A 19,544-nucleotide genomic window follows, 5' to 3' on the forward strand; every position below is an offset into this window, starting at 1 on the left:
GCATCCAAGGCAAGACAAATGGAAGCTATCCCCAGGCATGAGGTGATGGGGTCCATATGTGGTTTTCAAGTCAGTGCACATTCTATTCTGGTAAATACCTCAGAGTGACTGAAAAGCGTGTGTACGCCAATGTTGTCGGTGAAACATTCTCTGTCACTATGTCCAGATGTGTATTACTAGGGGAGAGTAGGCAGTGACTGAGTTCTGGAATTATTTTGAATTTCATATTTCTAATGGGATAACAATAAGCAGGAAGCTTAAAATAGAACAGTCATGAGAATGCCATTGTAGTTCAAATGATCCTGTGTGAAATACAAAATTCCATGAATGCTTCGCCTTCCTACCTAACCAATTTGTACCTATGTATGTGTATGCATGTGTATAATATAAAATTTGACAACTGTCTGGGAAAATTGTACCCTTGGCTAGAGTACATAAATTGAAGTTTAGTCTCATGCGGTTCAAGTTTCTCCAGAAGAGCAAAAAGACAGCCCGTGCCTGCAGTGGCAGGTGTTGTGCATGTGAGGTCTCCCTTCATATTGCTCTGAACTGGGATTCACAGGCAGCAGTTACTGGAAAAGAAAGCCAGCCAGTCAAACTTTCTGCTGAAAAGATGCTTGAGTACCTCCTCCTCCGGATCATCAATTCACACTCACCCATCATGGCCGAAACCGTCCGAGCCTCTCGTTCCAAGAGCCCAAGTGGGAGAAAGCAATGGCTGCTGTTTCACCTGTGCCCTGCAAGCTAGACACATGGGAAGAAGTCAGCGGTGCTGCTCTGGGTCCAGCTGCTTGGACTGGTGTTGAAAAATGTTGAATTATCAAATTGCCCATTTCTGCCCAATTGCTCTAATTTATTATCCCAGGCATTCAGAATGCTAATGAAAACTACCTTCCATGCCAGACCATGTCACTCTACTTTATGATCTTATTAAAATCTCAGCATTTCTTAGCTCAGTGACAATGTGTGGCGAGGGGGACAGCTGTCCTCCTGCCTCCAGTGTGGTTTGTTCATACAGCTGCCCTGTCACTGCTAACAGCTGAATGATTTAGACCACATGAGCAGCCTAGGAATGATATTTTTATACCCATGACAGGATTATATAACACGGAGAAAGGCCATTAGTGAATACAAAGGGATAAGCAGCAGGAAGGGAGGTGAGAAATGGGCAAGTCAATCTTTGGATCTGATCCTCCATAATAAAATGACCTCCGAGTTTCTGTTTAATGAGGTGGTTATCTCACCACAGGGGCAGGAGAAGCTGGGGCTCAGCTTCAAGACACCTCCAAATCACAAATGGGAGACAGGTACTGATGGTGGAGAAGCTCCCTAGCTTTCACTACACATAACAACAGTGTAGACAGGAAGTAGCCCGCTGGGAAGAATTAGCATCCCTTGGGTCTCCAAGCCTGGAACTGGAAGCAACCCCAGGAGTTTGTGTTTCTGCCCCATATAGGATTCAAGCCAAGGAACTGTCTAGTTAGACTGTGAATGTGCTTGTCAGTTTTTGCCTCCTTGTCATTGAAATGGAAATAACTCTATTTTGCTTGCACCATATGGTGGGAGCTATTTGACAGAAGGACCTAAAGCCATGTCACCTCGAGTGTTGGTGTGGGAGTGCCAGAAGCACAGTTCTCCATCTCAACATTGTCTGTGAGAATCGCTCTATGAATGCCACCAGAGGGAAAAATAACCACTGTCGTTTTCTATTTAATAAATACATGTGTTTGCTTTCCTCATGTGCATGATATATTTGTAGAAGAAAGTGGTTCTATTTCATATTTATGTATATGTATGAATTATTGTTTCTCAAATCTCTGTGTTTATGTTGTAGAGAAAGTATTAGCCTTTGTTTTAGCTGAAGCTCGTATTAAGTAAAGACATTTGTATTGCATGTGAAATGTCATATATATTCCTTTATGTGTGGATATTTATATATATATATATAAAACTATACTTTTAATGTCCTCCCAATATCAATAGCTAATGAGTCCCACATCAGACTCATTAGATTCCTGTGGTTGTGAGACCCTATGTCCACAGCACTGATAATGCCTGACCCCCTGCAGAATGACAAGGACTCATGGGATTGTTCCTGGAACTCTCAAGAGAGGTGTACACAGGAGATGGAAATTGGGGTACCAAGCTGTTCCTCGGCTATACTTGCCCATGTATTAGCCTTGGCATACCCCATTTGATGTCTTTGACACCTGCTTCAGGTGGGAGAAGCTCAGTGTGGTGGTTTGAATAAAAATGGCCCCAATAGGCCCATAGGGAGTGGCACTGTTCGGAGGTGTGGCCTTGTTGGAGTAGGCAAGGTCATGTTGGAGGATGTGAGTCACTGTGGGGGTGTGCTTTGAGGTTTCAGAAGCTAGGCCCAGTGTCTCACAGTCTCTTCCTACTGCCTTCAGATTTGGATGTAGAACTCTCAGAGACCTCTCCAGCACCATGTCTTCCTGTGTGACACCATGCTTCCCACCTTGATGACAATAGACTAAACCTCTGAACTGTAAGCCAGCCCCAATGAAATGTTTTTCTTTAGGAGTTGCCGTGGTGGTGGTGTCTCTTCACAGCAAAAGAAACCCTGACTAAGGCACTGACCCTCTCAGTTTGCCCTCCCCGACCCTCTACACACTTTCTTCACAGGCACAGGATATCTTTGTTCATGTCTTTGTTCAGAAATCATGGCATCTTCTCTGAAGTTGTTTCTTGCTTATCTATCCCCAGCTTGACTTCCACCCTCTTCCCCAGCATCTCAGTTTTCAATCCCATTGTTGCCACAGGTGTCTCTCAGCACAGGAGTTTTCCACTGCTCCCAAGAATATAGTTGTTAAGGTTGACCCTCATCTCTCCCCACAAGAGTCACCCTCAGTAACTGAAATGGAGGACACTCAAGCACAGCTTCAGTGCATGGAAGGGCTAACCTGAGGAGAAGTGCATTTCTATTGCTGAGCTAATATGCTTTCCTCCTTCAGCTGATGCTTTGCCTCAAAGCCTTTTGTCCCTGCAGTCTGGTTGCCATCAGGGTCTATTCAATTCTTCACACAGATCTATGAATCCCAGTGGTGATACAAGACTATGTTTTTACCACTGGCTCCTTCGACCCAGACAGATCACAGAACATGCTGATTCTCTGTGGTGATGCTTTAAGATATATGTGCATTCATTTTGCCCTTCACATACTAGATTGAGCTGTATGCAGCTGGAACCTCAACCAGACAGGCATGGGGATTAGATGAAATCAAATTAGCAGAAGCAAGGGAGTCTGGAACTACTAGCCCTAAAGATTAACTGACTCATCTGGACACTCACTAAATAATACACTAAGATCCAAGCCAACAAAAGCAATGTTATGAGTCTAGCTGATGATGTTAGTCTAATGATCATGTCAATATTGACCATGGAGAGGCTATATCCCCACATTTATTATATATTTGTCAAAGGAAGAAGAAAAAATAAGTAGAAAAGGCAAAGGCTGATGAGATAACCCAGTTGGTAAAGTGCTTACAAAAGCCATGTATAAAGAACCGAGTGTGGTATCTATCCCACACATGTAATCCAAGCACTTGGGGAGGTAGTGATATATAGATGCCTAGAGCTCATCAGTCAGCAAGCCTACCCTACTCAAAGATAGAGCTTGTCAAAAATAAGGTGCCCTTAGTTACCCGCCATGATAGGAGCCTGTTGCTGAAGATACCAACCATTTGGCTCTATGATACAGAGAAATCAATTTCAAACTAATCAGGAAACTTCCTCCCTGATGGCTAGCTCTTCTATTACCAAAAGGTGCTATGTAGGCTGCTGGGAAAGAAAAGGCAGCAAAATGGTCTTACATTAACATTGGACTTTAAATGCTGCAAACCTAATCTGACGAGCAATATGCACCTGCTGGTGCAATAATGTCATAACTGTAATGTGGTAACTAACTACTTTCTTCTTGGATTTGAGGCCTGCTCCACAGAAAAGAATCAATATCTTGTATTTTAATCCTGATCAAGAGCCCATGGCTAGAGAAGCCACAGTCACTACTATAGAAACCAGTATTATTTTTCGGAATGGCCATGTTGTTAAATGTCTTCTAACTATTTATGTCTATGCCCATTGTGGTAACTTGAATGAGAAATGAACCCCCCCATAAGTTCATGTAATGGAACACTCGGTTCTGAGTCACTGGTGCTGTTTGAAGTTGTTATGGAAGCTTTAAGAGATGGGGGCCTTTCTGGGGGAAGCATCATACTAGCGGTGAGCTTTGAGAACTTAACAGCATTGCCTCCCTTCCTGTTCACTTTCTGGGCTTCAGGTTTACAGCTGAAGATGTGATGCCTCAGCTTTCTACTCTGAATGTTTGCTTCTGTATCTCTCCCACCATTATAGACCACCCCAACCCTCAGAATCATAAACCATGGTAAACTCTTTCTTCAATAATTTGCTTTTGGTCAAGATGTTTTACCACATCAACAGAAACATGACTAAAATACCCATAGGGCTAGGCATGGTGGCACATACCTTTTATCCCCAGCACTTGGGAGACAGGAGCAGAAGGAAGTCTATGGGTTAGAGGCCATCTAGGTCTATAAACTCTATGACAGCAACACAGCCAGGACTACATAGAGAGATGCTGTCTCAAAAACAACAATAACAAAAACCACCCACAGATCTGGGTCCCTCTTAGCCTTTGCCAGAGAAGCTTAGTTATTGAAGCTTCTTTTTGTAGTGGACAGAAGTCAGTGCAGAGATGCACGATTGATCAAAGTGCTGGGAAGGGGAGATGGAGGGTTCAGCTCTAAGTATAACATTTTTATCAGCCTCCACACACTTACCAAGGCTCAGGGAACATTGTAGAAGAGGAAGCAGAAATAATGCAAGAGCTGGGGATGGGGAGGAGCATTCTGTGGTGCTCTCTGCTGGATTATTACACCCATACACTCCCAACATTGTCATTACCTGCACAAGACCAAGCAAGAAAAATTCCAGCATAGATGGATGAGGTGGTAGCATGTTCTTGATGTTCTTGTTGTGGGAGATTTGTTTGTATTGACACTCCGAGACTGTCAATAAAGTTAAACCTTGAATCAAAGGGCAGAGTCAACACTTAGCTGACCAGAATTAGCCATAGAGAAGTTGGAGGACCCAGGGAGCCAGATGGAAAGGTGCACAGGAAGTAGTAGGGAAGGATTTAGAGATTCTAGGACTTTTTGATCTGAGAAACATAGAGAGTAGAATCAGCTGATCATGCTTCTGCTGCTCTTTGGATTTATCAGGTGTGTATCCCTATTTCTGACCCCCAAGTTTTTATTAATAATAGAATAAGTGAGAGAGACACATTATGTTCTCACCAATTAATGAAGAGCTACTGATACTTAATAGCTGCTGAGGAAAGGAGAATCATTCCTTTTTGCAGGTTTTCCACTGGTACATTTCCCATGTTTCAGTGGTGACCCAGGCACAAAGGAGCCTCCCTAATTGAACTTAGAGAGTAGCATGGTTTGAATGAAAATGGGCCCCCACCCCATAGGTTCATAGGTTTGAATACGTGGTCTCCATTGACAGAACTGTTTGGGAAGGATTAGAAGGTGTGGCTTTGTTAGAGAAGGTGTGTCACAGAGGCAGGCTTTGAAGTTCAAGAAGACTGGTACTGTTCCCAATGTCTCTTTCTGTTTCCTGCTTGTGGACTAAAGTATGATCTCTCAGCAGTTCCTGCCACCATGCCTTTGCTCTCTAAAACCATAAGCCCAGTTAATTGCTTTCTTTTATAATTCGCTTTGGCCATGGTAGTCGTCCCCCCCCCCCCGCCGCCCCCCCCCCCCACACACACAGAGTGATAGAAAAGTAACTGAGGCAGTAGGCTATCAAACAATGCAACAAAGAAAAAGGTATGACGGAAGGGGGGCATAATGGAGAGGATATGGGATAGCTGGAGGAGAGAATTACGGAGTGGATGTGATCCTATTTCATTGTAGATGTGCATGAAATTCTCAAGAACAAAGAAAAATTGTAATGAAAAGAATGAAGGTAGATGACGTCTGAGGATGACTCAGAGGTTGACCTCTGACTTCTACATGCATATGCACACACATGTACATAAATCCACGTGAACACACATGAAATGAGACCGTGAGAAATCCTGCTATTGATTTTATTCATCCCTTTCCATTCACATTAGTATACAACTGAATGCTCCTACACAGACGGCAGGAAGGCAAGACCATTTTAATATTAGTCTCTTTTAGGTGTTTTGTTCTATTTACTCACCACTGGAAATAACAGTGTGTTCAGAAGGAGACAGAAGTTCCTCTTGACCTAGTACAACTCCTCTCTGGGTGCCTTTTCTGCATGCAGGCACAGATTTGCATTTGTCTATCCTTATTGCCTTTCACCTGTGGGAAAAGCCTTCAAAGAGAAGCTAAGTTAATAGTAATGGCCTTTAAAGGCAAGGAACATTTATTGTGCACTTTGGCAGATCAGAGGCTGGTTGCTTTTTCACTCCTAAGCAATGCTGTCTGTTTTGTGTGATGGCTCAGCCGTTCATAAATGAACTGTAAACTGAGCAGAGTGGATCTGGAAGACAGGAGTCAGCCTCTATAAGGTCACTGCCAGTCCCTTTTCCCTCTTCTGCACCATAGCCTCCTAGTGCCTTAAAGGAAGATATTTGGAATATCTGGTCACATTCTTATGCTGAAATTCAACATGTGCCTACTGTCAAATGTTGGCACATTGCGCCACCCTTAGTTCTTCCTCTTTCTTTCTTTCCCTTCCTTTCCCTATTCTACTCTTCCATTCCTCTTACTTCCTCCTTTCCTATCTCTTCCTCCACACTTCTTGTTATAAAGCCCAGAGTGACCTCAAACTCACAATCCTTCTGCCTCAGTCTCCTGAGACCTAGGATCAGAGCCTATGCTGCTCTGCATGTAGTTTCAAAAAACATAATGAGAATTTAATGGCCAATAGACGAAAACAGTGTTAAAATGCATCATATTTTCAATAAAGACCTGGGAAGATTTTTGAGGGGAGCCGAGAAAGATGTTGCCCTTCCTTCATATTCAACTGTAGGAGCTCCCATCTCCCTTTCCAACAGTAAGACGTGGTGAGCAAGGAATGGAAGAGATGACCAGACTGAGAAGACCTTTTCTCATTTGGCAGGAACTTTGAGAAACATCAGTGCTCCATCACTCCAGTGCAACTGAATAATGTAAAGACTCCAGTTTTCTCATTTGTGTGGAATGAAAGTATAAGTGATAATCATTCCAATCTTACAAAACCATTGTGAAGACCAAATTATATAATTTAGGTAACATTGGTTTCCGAACACCTCACACCTAATTATCATCCCCTAAATGTTTACCATTCCCGTGTTATTTAGAATTGCTTCCAGGAATGAGTGAAATTTTATACCTATGGTGTGCAATATTCTACTGGAGAACAGCAGAGCCCCCCAACACATACACACACACACACACACACACACACACACACACACACACGCACGCACACACACACACACACACACACCCCTCACAGGGCTTCCACTTACAGCTAACATCGGGTGAAGGATGCTGCAGCCCTTGGCACTCAGCTTTGCACTCAAGTTTTCAAGAGCTGAGGGACTCCACTGCTGTTGTTAGTGTTGTTAGTAAAGCCCCCATCCCTGTAATGCCAAGTGAGAGACATGTGCCTGCTCCTTACACAGATGTTTATTGGGTTGCCTAGGAGATGCGGGCTTTCATTTTAAGTGCTTTTCTTCTTAGAATGGAGAAATGAGGCTTGACAAAATTGGGCCTTGCAATGCTATCCTGGGGCACTTGTTCTTTTTCATTTTCCCCAAAGGACAGCCTGATATGCTGGATTCTCCTCAAATATAAAACTTAACGGGAGGAGAAGCACGAAATCCAACTAATTTTCCACTCCCTCATTTAATACCAATAGTGATTATAATCACCAGGGTAGAGCCCTACACATTAAGAATCAGATTCCAGGCGATCTATAACAGAAGAATGGTGTTTTCCCAGAAGGAGAAAGCCGAGGAAACAATAAACAGAATGCCATGTCAACGATTCTGTTTGAAGCAGTCTCCAGGGCTTTCTCCTGCCATCTTCATGTGCTACAAACACTGAGTTTCTCTTTCTGCTTTGAATCTCCCAGGCCTTGGCCTTTTGGTCCTGCAAGCTTCTTATTTACTGAAAAGTTTTAATTTCTTAAAGATCAGTGATGAAGTGAGGAGGCTGCAAGTATCTCGTTAAGGTTTAAAGTGTTACAGGTTCAGGCAAGTTAGACCTTAGCTTTGTGATATCATTTCTAAGGAACTATATTTGGGTTCTGTATCCCAATTAACCTAACCTGAAAATGGAGCCTTTGACTCTACTCACTATATAGCATTGTTGTGGGGACCTTGTAAGCTAGAGGGTTTGGGTGTGTCTTGATGAAAAGCATCAATAACAACAGCAAAAAACCTACCTTGCATTTGAAGAGCCTGTAGTAATTTTATGCTAGGCTTTGTACCAATTAAGATACAAATGAGCCAGGCAGTGGTGGCACATGCCTTTAATCCCAGCACTTAGGAGGCAGAGGTAGGCAGATCTCTGTGAGTTCAAGGCCAGCCTGGTCTACAAATGAGAATAACTTGGAAGGCATGATACTTTACTAGTAAGTTAAAGATGACATTTTCCCAGTGTTGTATGTATGTCTGCGTCTGTGTATGTTTGTGAGTAGTTTTAGAATAAACTGTAACATCAATGGCTACTTAGAAGTATGAGTATAAGAACACAATTCTGTCACCATATAATAAAGAAATTAGAATAAAATTATTAGCTTATCAGTTGTCATGTTTTCCCTATATACTCTCTAGACAACAACTATTTCAAATAAGAAAAGTAAAGTGGGGTGTCATCCTTATTGATTATATCCAATCTTAAGAGTGGAAACTATAAGAAGCAAGCATGCCCTTCTATGCCAAACTATTTCATGTGCATCTCAGGAGATGATAGTAACAGATGGCTCTTAAGTACATTCTCCTCATTTTATGTCAGGTGTGTGTGTGTGTGTGTGTGTGTGTGTGTGTGTGTGTAGGTGCAGGTGCAGAGTACATACAGGTATGCAGATACAGAGTAGGTATATGTGCAGAGGTGCTTGTGCATATACATGCATGTTCAGTGAAGACCAGAAGACAACCCCAGTGAACACTCAAGAGCACTGTCTTCCTCCTTAGAGACAGAATCTGTCATTACCCTGGAAGTTACCAATTAGACTAGACTGGCTGGCCAGTGAATCCCAGGGATGCTCATACTGTACTGCCACCGCTCCTATACTAGAATTACAAGTGTGCTATCATGCCGACTATTTAAGAAACAATGCAATTGATTAATTGTGTTCTTTGACAATTTCGTGCATTTATGTAACATATTATAATCATGTTCTTATTCTGTGTCTCATCTCCCTTCCATCCTTACCACAAATGTACCACATTCCTACCAGTCACTGTCCCAGATTCATGATTTCTGGTTTTGTTTTGTGACCTGTTTAACCAGGTCATCTATGTGACCACTGGTCTGGAATTATCCATTAGCACCTGTTAGACTCACCACAGCTAAGTGCAATGACTCCTCCCTGATTCTGAGTAGAAAATAGTTCGTCACTGAGAGCTAGGCACCCTGAGGCCCTCCTGTATTTGGAACATTTCCATCCCACCCCCATGCTTCTTCTCTCACTCCTCTCAGTTTCATGTCTTATTCTTTTTATTTTTTTCTTATAACCCACTGAGTCTTTTGACTAACATACTCTCTTCCCAGTCACCAACCCACCACGCTCCCCTACATTATGGTAAGGACTATTCTACTCTCAGTTGCTATGAGATCAGTGTTTGAAATTCCACACATAGGTGGGCAGGTGACATTTGTATTTCTGAACCTGTTTTACTTAATTTAACATAAAGTCTTTTGGTTCCATTCAAGTTGTCACAAATGACAGAATCTCATTTGTGTTAATGGCTGGGTAGTACTCTATTGTGCATTTATATGCCACATTTTCTTTAGTATTTTGTAGGTGATGGGCACTTATTTAGTTTACACTTCTTGACGATTGTTAGTAAAACTGCAATAAATATAAGGTGTAGCTATTTCTTGGCATGTTTGTTTCATTTCTTTTTGATAGTGGCAACTAGACCAAATGGTAGTACAATTTTTATTTTTATTTTAGTAAACTACTTTTTTTTTTTTTTTTTTTTTTTTTTTTGTGGAGCTGAGGACTGAACCCAAGGCCTTGCACTTGCTAGGCAAGCGCTCTACACTGAGCTAAATCCCCAACCCCTATTTTAGTAAACTTTATAGGTTTTTTTTTTTTTAATCATGAGCATTATTTACATTTCTAATAATGGTGTATGTGCCTGTGTCATCCTCCTGCCTCACTCTGGCCAACACTTTTCTTGGTATGATTATAGCATGGTGACTGGTATGATATTTCATTGTGATTTTTAATTTGTATTTCTTCCATCAGTGTTGTTTAGACTTTCTTTTCTCATAACAGTTGGTTATTTGTAAAGAATAGATATTTAGAAATTTGGGACATTTAAAACTGGATTGTTTATTCTCTTCCTGTTAAGTTTGAGTTCTATGTGTAGCTAGCTGCATATTAACCCCTTACTGATATGTGGATTGCAGATCCGTTTACTTTGTGGAATGTCTCTTCACTCACTTGTTTCCTCTACGGAGTGTTTTTGGTAATGTTAAATGACCTGTTTTGTTTTGTTTTGTTGTTTATGTTTTGGGGACCATATCTAAGAAGTCACTGTCTACCTCAAAACCACACAGCTTTGTTTTTCTCCCACCAGGGTCTGCCTCCGGCAGCATCTTCTGGACCACTGGAGTCTCTTCGGTGTGAAAAGCAAGACCATCCATCTGCAATAAATTAACAAGACCAAAGAAGGGAAAGCAGTTTTTAATATAGCATTCTGCAAAAAGAGACACCAGGATGGAAAAGACCAGAAAAGGAAAAAAAAAATGCTGATGTGTTCACTTGGTCAAGACAGTGTGGTCTTTAAAGTTCCTGATAGCAAGTGAGAACCTCTTTTTTTCTGTAAGCTGGTCCTGCCCAGAGAGCATCTTCTTGCTCTTGCAGCACAGCTCCCTTCCTAAATTGTCCACCCTATTGTTTCAGATAGGAAGTTTGAGCTGATGAATAGTCTGAGACCGGAGATGGTCTCCTTTTCTGATCCTGCCCTCCATCAGGTCAGGTAGCAGACAGCCTGCAACTTCCCAGCTCTCTGAGTTCTGCGATAACTAGGCACCAGCCACCACCCTGAAGAGATGGTGCTAGTGCTGCTGCTCCCCTGTAACTGTTTGATGAACTCTAAGAAGAACTGAAAATGGGGCATGATGACTTGTGTGGCTCTTTAGTTCCTGTGATCTCCGTGGAAAGAATTCAGAAGAGACGCCAGAGTATGGTCTAAAAAAAAAAAAAACACACAGAGTAAAAGGGACTATTGGTGAAATTATTAAGGACACTCCACATAGTTAAAAGGGAGGTTTATTTTGTGGGGTAACTTACAAGAGGGTCTGGGGAAGGTGTGGTGCAGTCCCGCGGTATTCTCTGGAGAACTCTGCTTGGTCTACCTCCAGTGTCCAGGGTCCAGGAACCAAGAGGTGGCCCATCCCGATCTCAGGTCTTCAGGGTCCTCTCTTGGTCCCACCTTGTAGGTGTGACAGTTACCTCACCTCAATGGGGGTTGAAACTTCAAGATCAAAGCTGGAATGGCTACCCACTACAGGGGAACACTCTTAAGTATGAAGAAGATACAATGGCAGAAGATGCCCCAGTGCTGACCACTGCTTTAGGGAGACATATTATTTCTCAAGTCTCTAGAACAGAAAGTGAAGTGTGTCTGTATGTATGTCAGGATGTAAAACAGATAAATGAATTTTAAAAAAAGAATTAAAACCATTCTTCTTGGAGTAGTATAGACCAAGAGCAAGCCCAATTATGAATTCCCTTCATGCCTCATGTCTTCCATCTGTCCTTGTCCTCTATGGTTTGCTGTATGAAGACTGTCTGCTGTCTGTCTATTATGTGTGACTGGTGTCTGTTTGTCCCTAACCAAAGATTTTGCTCTGTACTTATTGAACAGCACTGCAAACATGGTGTGGGGAAAGAATGATGAATTATTTTTCACAGAAATTTATAACAGCATTTTACAGGGAAAGAAATTACTTAACTGACCCCAGCTAACCCAGAATAGCATTCAAAACCACAAAGAGATGTTGTAAACCTATATATGTTACTTTCAACATTTATGGTGGATATTTGTTTTCTTTAAGGTTGCTTTCAATGTATTGGCTGCCTCCAACAAATGATTACCACAAGTCAAACATTATTTTGGGTCTGTACCAAGGACGAGTCCACAAGTTAAATTTAAAGCTGTGTGTTTAACTTGGGCTATAAAAGCTTATTTCAAGGGAAATCCATGGCACAGCTAGGTTGGTTGTATTGTTTTCCTAAAGATGGACTAAAATTCAGCAAGCTGAATATACAATTGGGAAATACATTGAATACATAGTTTTAAATACCCTCAAGGCATATTACTTACTTGGTTGCAAGGTTATGCAAAAGGTTTGTTTCTGAAGGCAAGATGTATTTTCAGAAAAAGCTATTCCCAAAAGGCAGTTTTCCCGAGGGGGCATTTTCTTGCCTAGGTGATTGGCAGGCCATTTGGATTAATGCTTACACAAGGGGAGACCATGCTATGTCTTTATTTTTCAACTAGAAAGCTTCTGGTCTGTAGTATTCTTTAGTTTCTCAGCAGTTAAAATGTTATATTTTAGTCCAAAGCCTGAACTTAGATCCTACCCTTTGATCACTAATGAGAGTCCTGTAGTTTCAATTCCTAGTTTTACAAGCTGCTTATTATGAGAGAAGAATCCATCATCAATGGCCTTCAAGCATGCTGATGTCTAACTAGCTAACAGCATGCTTCCTGTGACCAGTCTTATGTTCAACTCTTCAATCCATTTTGTTTATTTTTTTAAGTAGTATGATATACGGCCAAATTTCGTTGCTGTGGGTCTCATTTCCCTAACACTACTTATCGAAGAGACTGTCCTTTTCTTCATTTTGTGGTTTTGGAATCTTTGGGGGAAAAAATCAAGGATATGAATGCATGGGTTTATTCTTGAACTTCTTTTTTGTTCATACATCCATCTGTCTTTCTTCATGCTAATGCTACGCTGTTTTGGTGAGTTCAGTTTTGTACTGTGTTTTGAAATAAGAGAGTGTACCACCTACAACCTTGTTTTCTATGTTCACATCTGCTTTAGCTCTTCATCTTTGTGATTTCACTTTTTGTTTCTTATGGCCTGTAGTCATAGCAGCAAAATAAGCAGAAAACTACAGTGATGATTAGGTATACGTTTATGTTAATGATGTTATTAAAATTCCCTGCATAGGAACACGCCAAGGTCACTAGAACCCAGCTACCATTCTCTGGCTCCTCTCACCCCACAGCCCCACCACGTACATAGTCTGGCGGGTAGGTTGCTATGGGTGGGGACTCTTCAGTGGAGCAGCTGTCTTGAGTCATCACCGATGCTTGGGTGGAACTTTTATTGATGTTCCATTGTCTTTGAGTAAGTTATGGTGCTATTAACAATCCTTTATGCACTGTTTCTGTGCATAATCCAGTGGAATTCATTAGTTTGACATATTGGTCGACAGAAATGTTTTCTCTTCCTTTTCATTGCTTTTTTTTTCTTCTTTTTGCTGTCTTTTTTTCTTTTGTTTATTTTATTTTATTTGTTTTTTTTTTTGCTCTATTTGTTATGTGAATAGTGTTCCAGCATCCAGGCCACCCAACCCCTAAGCAGAGAAGGTTATAAACAAATGTGGAAGTAACACTTAGGCCATTACTGCCTTGGGTCCAGAGCAGCCTGACTCCAGGTCACAGATTCACCTAGCCCCACTTCCAAACTCAGCGAAAGAGTGACTTTGTCACTTAACCGGCTACATATGCCCTGATTTCCTGCTCTCTGACACACAACATAGATCACCGGTTAACAAAGCCTACTTTTTTCAATACAGTACTTATGTGGCACAATCTTTGTACATTGTAAATATGTATTACTCTCATTGGTTAGTAAAGAGCTGACTGGTTTAGAGCTGGACAGGAAGAGAATGGGTGGGGGAGCCAGACTTGGAGGATCCTGGGAAGAAGAAGGGCAGAGTCTCGGGAGTCATGAGGAGACACAGAGGGAGCAAGACATACTGGAGGACAGGTAAAAGTCCTAAGTCATGTGGCAATACATAGATTAACAGAAATGGGTTAATTTAAGTTGTAAGTGCTAGTTAGTAATAAGCCTGAGCTATCACCCAAGCATTTGTAATTAATATAAACCTCTCTGTGGTTCCTTGGGACTGGCAGCTGTGAAAGAAAACTCTACCTAGACACTGCTTCTCCTTTCCCTGGAATCTTGAAAAGTGGACACCTTACTTTATCTACCAGGATAAAGCTTCTCTCTCTAGACCCCACCATACTTGCTTCTGCTGTGTGATTAAACCCCTTACTGACAGACAATTCAACTCAGTGTCTTCTCAAGCTACCTTTTCATCTATTCCTTCTCAAAGCCTAACATATAGATGTTTCTTTACATCTCTCCAATAAAAGCAATATAACATACTTGTGTAATGCTTTGGACATTTTAACGGTATTCACTCAAAAATTTCTATGAGAGCACCTCTAGCTAAGACTCCCAGCAAAGGGGGATACAGAGTCTGAACTAGCCATCTGCTATAACCAGGAAAGACTTCTGGTGGAGGGATTGGGACACCAACTCAACCAGAAAGCCTACCTATAATTTGTCCTGCCTACAAGATATGTTGGGGTAAAGGTGTCACAGAAATTGTGGAAGTGACCAATCAATGACTGGCCCAGCTTAAGACCCATATCATGAGAGAGAGCTCACCCCTGAGATCCAGAATCCAGAGGCAGGATAGCCAAGAGACTCAGGATAGAACCAAACACAACTGGAAAAAGGAAAAAAAGAAGAAGAAAAAATGATTCCTTATGATATTCTGCTGTACACATAGATTGTTGCCTAGCCCAACTGTCATCAGAGAGGCTCCACCCATCAACTGATGGAAACAGATGCAAAGACCCACAGCCAAACATTAGGCTCAGCTTGGGAATTCTGTAGAAGAGGGGAAGAAAGTTTATAGGGGCCAGACCAGTCAAGGGCACCACAAGAAAACCCAGAGATCCAACAAGCCTGGGCTCATGGACACTCACAGAGACTGAACTGACAATCTGGGAAACCTGCATGGAACTGGTCCAGGCCCTCTGTTTATATGTTACAGTCTATAACTTGGTCTTGTTGTGGGACTCCTAACAGAGGGAGTAGGGGCTGTCTCTGACTCTGTTTCCTGATTTTTGGGACACTTTCCTTTTACTGGGTTGCCTTGTCTAGCCTTAAGAGAAGAGGAGGTGTCTGGTCTCACTGCAACTTGATATACCAAGGCTGGTTGATAGCCAGAGGAGGCCTGCCCTTTTCTGAAGGGAAACACAGGAAGAGGAATGGATGGGGGAGGGGGTTGGAAGTGGGGAGAGGAAATGGGCAGAGAGGAGGGAGGGGAACATTGTTCAGGATGTTAAAACAAACAAACAAAAGTAAACAAACAGAAACCCCCAAATTTCTATTGGCATTGTATAATTTTGAATTCCACTTCCTTGTTTTAACTTTGTTGTAGCTATATTGAATGGAAGTTTTTAATTCGGACTTCATTTTGTGTGTGTCAGGTTAGTTATTTTCTTGATATTGAATTTTCTCCTTCTACTGCTTATATTAAATGCTAGTGATTTTCGTCTGTCACATTGTGCCTTTTATCTTTCCAGGACTCACTTTACCCTAATACTTCCTTCTTTACATTGATGTGACCTCCCATTTCCCTGCTCTAATCTAGTCCTGCTGAGCTGTCACTAAGGTAAATGGGAATCAGCCTACTCCCTTCTCTGGCTGAGGATTTTGTCTCTGGCTTGTCATCATCCTTGCCTCAAGTTTGACCTCCTCTGAGGCTTATTCTTGTTCAGGTAGTTTGTATGTTGGATTCTAACCATCTGTTAGGCACTCAAAATGCTTAGAGATCACTTCATTCTGCTGGCTTATTTTCCTTTTGACACCTAAAATTCAGTATTGCAACGTTAATTGCCATCCACTAATAAGAATCCCAGAAATGATAGGTTTACCACTGGAGAAACTGCTTGCACACAGCCTGCACATTTTGAAAGTTCTAACCAGAATCTTATTTACATTTGATGCCCCTGGTGATGGTTATAAATGGGTGAAAACACTAAGTAGGCCTTGAAGGGTTATTTCCAAAAAAGTTTCCTTGCCTGGGGAGTAATGAGGGAGGAAGTCTGGAAGTGGGTACCTGAAGTTAAAATAAATCTTAGAAAAATAACAACAAATCCTAGGTACATGCCCCACATCTGGCTTACTAAGGGTGCGTTCCTCGGTGCCAATTATCTTCTGTCAGCTCGAGAACTACATGAACCCACTTAATTTTACCACTTGACTAATTATCACTTGACTACTCTTTGAAAATATCTCATAATAATTGATGTGACAGGGCAGCAATCTGAATCTATTTTATTTATAGACTAGCATCAGATTAATGAAAATTAATCTTTGGGCTAGAGAGATGGCTCAGTGAGCAAAGAGACTGCTCTGTGAGCATGAGGCTCTGGGTCTGGATTCCGAGCACCCACATGAAAGTCAGGCACGAGAGGGCACACCTGTCATCCCAGCTCTGAAAAGGTGGAGGGAAAGATGTTGAAGGCTCACTGGCCAGCCAGTCTAACAGCCAGTCAGAGGTAAGCACCAGATTCCATCTCAGAAAACAAGTTAGAAACAATTGAGCAGGATGCTTGACTTCAACTTCTAGCCTCCACATTGTTGGTCCTGATGCGGTCTCTCAAACCCACCAGGCTATGTGACCAAAAGCACACTACCTCATAAAACAGCAAGGGGCTACATGATGAAAAGCCTGCTACCTCATCTCCTTTGTTCTCCTCCTAGCCAATCAGAGACAGCCACCCCAACCCTCTCAGAGGGAGACACACCCTCTTTCTTCCTTTCTTGTGCTAAAGCCCTTAAAATGTGTGCCAATCAGATATCACTGTCTCTGCCTGACCCAGAGGCAGCCCCCCTTTGTGACAAATCTGGTGTCCATGTGTGTTCTATACCATAAATAGGATCACTTCACATGTGTGCATATACTGTTGGGTACACACATACACACAACTGCATACACACATACAACCAATACATGGGCAAATAAATAAAAAAAAATAGAGTTAATCTAGCTGGGCTTTTGCTTAGCTTGGTTTAGGGCTTGGGTTCTTTTGGTTTGGTTTGATGGGATTTTGCTTGTTCCTTTGATTTAGCTGTAATCCATTCTTAGCTAAGTAAAGGAGGACAGAGAAAAAGATAATGACACAGTCAGAAGGAAGTCTCCATCCTCCCCTTCTACCACCATGTTTGATTCTGAGGTTGGAGCTACCTGGAATTTATTTCCTTGGGTCTCCATGATTTCTTCTAGCCATCCATCTGAGGGAAGTGGTGTCATGGCCAGTAAGATACAACATGGTCTTGAAGAAGTGGCACTCATTAGAAACCAGATTTGTTTCTCTCCTCTTTTATTTTATATTTTTTAATTAATGGCCCATCACTTCTACTTCTGTTCTCTATTCCATCTGCCTGACCCCAGCAGTATTCACAGTGGGCAATAATGATATGAACAGATGATTTTCATATTAAAATTTTCTATTCCCATTAAATAACAGAGAAGTAAGACAATATTGACATAGAATTATACTATGTGACAGCTGAGGATGTGAGGAGTTAGTTATGTAGATATAGTCTCCCAGGAAACAGCTGGTAGGACAGGATACAGGGCCTGGAGGAACTTCTCCCCAACACAGTATGATGTTTCCACCTCAGTTTGTTGTTGGTGGTGGTTACTTCATTTTGAAAGTTTAAACAGTATTTTCATCAATTATTTCCAGAATATTATTATGGACCTGCGTTAATAATATTCTTACCAGGGGCCCAAAAGAGAAACAACTAGTGGAGAGAATTATCTTCAGGAAATAAATCTAAGTACACCAAGATCTTTATCCGTCTACTTTATTCCTCTGGGATAAAATCCTGTCCACACAGCTTCAGTTCTGTTCTCATGCCTGGCTCCTTTCTTGCCTGATTTCTCTCTACCTTTATCTGCTGTCCCCTCTAAGTTCTATCTTAATTCTCTCATCTTAATTCTGCCTCATCTAGGTTCTTCTCATCTCATTTTTACCCATCTAGTACTTCCCCATCTGGCTCTTCCTCATCTTCCATCTCATCCTCAAATTCTCTAGTCAAAACCCTCCTTATACCTCTCAGTTCTTCTCCAAGTCTCTGAGGTATTCAGTTATAAACCCAATCAATAGCAATGCTCCCCCTCCAGCCAGGTCACCAGGCTTGAATTCCTACAGGGTCATAAAGGCAGGTAAGAGTTTTCCTCAGGCAGTAACCATCAGGCTTTACAACCCAAAAAGGGAGTGGTTAAAGGAGGAGGTCAACTGAGAGTTAATATCAATTAGTATACAAACAAGGGAATTTGTGTGCTCAGTCTACATTCCTAGAAGTGATTAGGTAAGAAGTTAGGAGTCTATAATGTTAGTAATGCTGTATAAGAAAGGAGGGTCGCTGGGCAGTGGTGATACATGCCTGTAATCCCAGCACTGGGGAGGCAGAGGCAGGTGGATCTCTGTGAGTTCGAGGCCAGCCTGGTCTACAAAGCGAGTTCCAGAACAGCCACCAAAGCTACAGAGAAACCCTGTCTCAAAAAACAAAACAACAAACAAACAAACAAAACAGAACAAAAGAAAAAAACAAAAAGAAAAGAGGGTCTCTGGGTTGGGGATTTAGCTTAGTAGTAGAGTGCTTGCCTAGCAAGCACAAGGCCCTGGGTTCGATCCTCAGCACCCCCCCCCCGAAAAAAAGAAAGAAAGGAGGGTCTCAGCTTAAATTGTACAAGAAATAAAGCTATCCACCTGACCTAGGAGACAGGCCTTGTTTCCACAAGGGTGTTAGCTTAGTTTAGGAGATCATTTGGCCTTGGATGTTTGATAGGTATTTTAGATAAATACACTGTTAGGAGTTCTTAGAAGTACACAGCATACAAGAAAATCATTGTAGGAACCAGCTAATATATATACAAAAGCTAAAATATCACCAAGGCTTCTTAAGCCATGGCTTGACCTTTGGAAAAGTCCTTGACTTTTCCAAGTAGTAGCTTTTGTGATAGTAGCTGAATTCAATTACATTTTCCTGTGGCTTATAGCAACTATTTATTATTTTAATTTTTTTATTATTTGAGATTATAATTACATAATTTCTCCTTCCCTTTCCCTCCCTCCAACTTCCCATGTTCCTTCTTGCTTTCATACAACATATTATGAACATACTTATTCCGTTTCCATCTGTCTTTGAGATTTGTCTTTTTTTTTTCTTTCTATACTAAGTTCAGCC

The sequence above is a fragment of the Onychomys torridus genome, chromosome 17 (assembly GCF_903995425.1).
Source record: "Onychomys torridus chromosome 17, mOncTor1.1, whole genome shotgun sequence".
NCBI classification, from domain to species: Eukaryota; Metazoa; Chordata; class Mammalia; order Rodentia; family Cricetidae; genus Onychomys; species Onychomys torridus.